Genomic DNA, 1,724 nt, shown 5'->3' on the forward strand with positions numbered 1-1,724 from the left:
ATGTGTTAGAGGATAAATAAATTTGAGCCTGCACATAGCAACAGATACATTATAATATTATAATATCAATATGATAATATATTTTGGTCAAAATTATATAATCAGGGGCTTCATGATTTTAAAAACTGCAAAATGTAGTTTTCATTGTGATATAGAAATGCATTAATTTTCTTCAGGTAACTTTCCTTCAGGGCTATATGCATACAGACTTTTAATTTCAGTCAGCCAGCCCCAGGGCTTCCGGTGAATTGTCATCCCAGACAAACCGATGCGTTTAAGATCTGATATCTTTGGGGAAAAAAAGCAATCTTCACTGCCTGGCTGAGATACGTTATAAAGTGGGTGTCAGACTAAACAAGAAGCACCGTGTTAAATTATATTTTTCCGCACCATCTCTTTAAAATATGGAAATTAATTTTACTCTGGTATTTTCAATGGAGTTTCTGTGCTGGCCTGCTGCTGATGACAGTACCGGTGTTTAAATGGTATTTTGTCTCTTTGTATGCTTTAACAACCAAATTAATGGTTAAGTCTAGTTAAGTGATTATATTTAAATTACAATACAACATCGATGCTGTAAAAGGAACCGTATGAAATTGAAAATAGTCACATAAACCTTTCACCGGAAGTTCATCATTGTCTAAAAAACACTAGCTGTGCATATAGGCCATTATTGTTTGTGGAGTGAGTGAGGTTATTTTCTTGTCATTATTATTTAATTCTTTAATTTAATCCTAATCCTTTTATTTGATCCTTTTTTTTTTACAAACCACTGTATGCCACAATTCCATTTATATTAATTCAGTATGATTATAAATGAGCAATTATGAATTTTAATAATTTTTTGGGATTATTATGACAGAAAAAACAACATTAATGTATAACATTTTTCTTTTCAATTAACTTTTTATCAGCCTGATAAGTGTCTTGAAATTTAATTGAATAGATTGACAATAAGGCACCTCAAAATCACACTATTAATGTATTCATCAAAATGGAACTACTGAACCTAAACATAGACTGATAAATGTGTATTTGTACAAACACAATTATAACAGAAACTGAAAACTGCTTTCAAACCATCTCAATAAGCTGCTGTCTTGTGACTCAGCGAAAGCCCTATAAATCCTGCACAGCCATGAAACATTCTTGAACAGGCGCTTAATAAAACCGAACATCAATAACTTTTAAATATTTACTTGATTAAAATAACATGCAAAATTACAAACTCCGATGAGACTGCAAAGCGTCAATGAAGCATCGCTTTAAACATCAATGGCGCAAATCTTAATGTGATTAAAAGAACATTATCATGACAAGAACATCAATTTGTCAAAATAAGGCCATCGATACTTTGGGCAAAAATATCAATGGCTTAAATACAAAGACAAATTACAGGCCACCAATCTTGCCATTGTTTCCAGACTTAGAAAAAAAACATCAATTCAATATTGCATTATATTACATACAATTACACAGCCAATGCACGCATTTTTATTCTGTATATTTCACACAAATGCAATATCCAAAAGGCAATTTTCACATAACATATTGCTTTCTTTTCAACACGTGTTTGCTAAAGCCACATTAATATCTCAGTTGGATAAATTTGGAATAAACAGACAGAATATCACTCTTTTTTTCTCGTCATGCACGCTCACAGACGTCCACACACACACTCTGATGCAGTGTTTTTTGTGTGTGTGTCTCTGCAGGAGGAAAGC

The sequence above is a fragment of the Danio aesculapii genome, chromosome 3 (genome assembly GCF_903798145.1).
Source record: "Danio aesculapii chromosome 3, fDanAes4.1, whole genome shotgun sequence".
In the NCBI taxonomy this organism is placed as follows: Eukaryota; Metazoa; Chordata; class Actinopteri; order Cypriniformes; family Danionidae; genus Danio; species Danio aesculapii.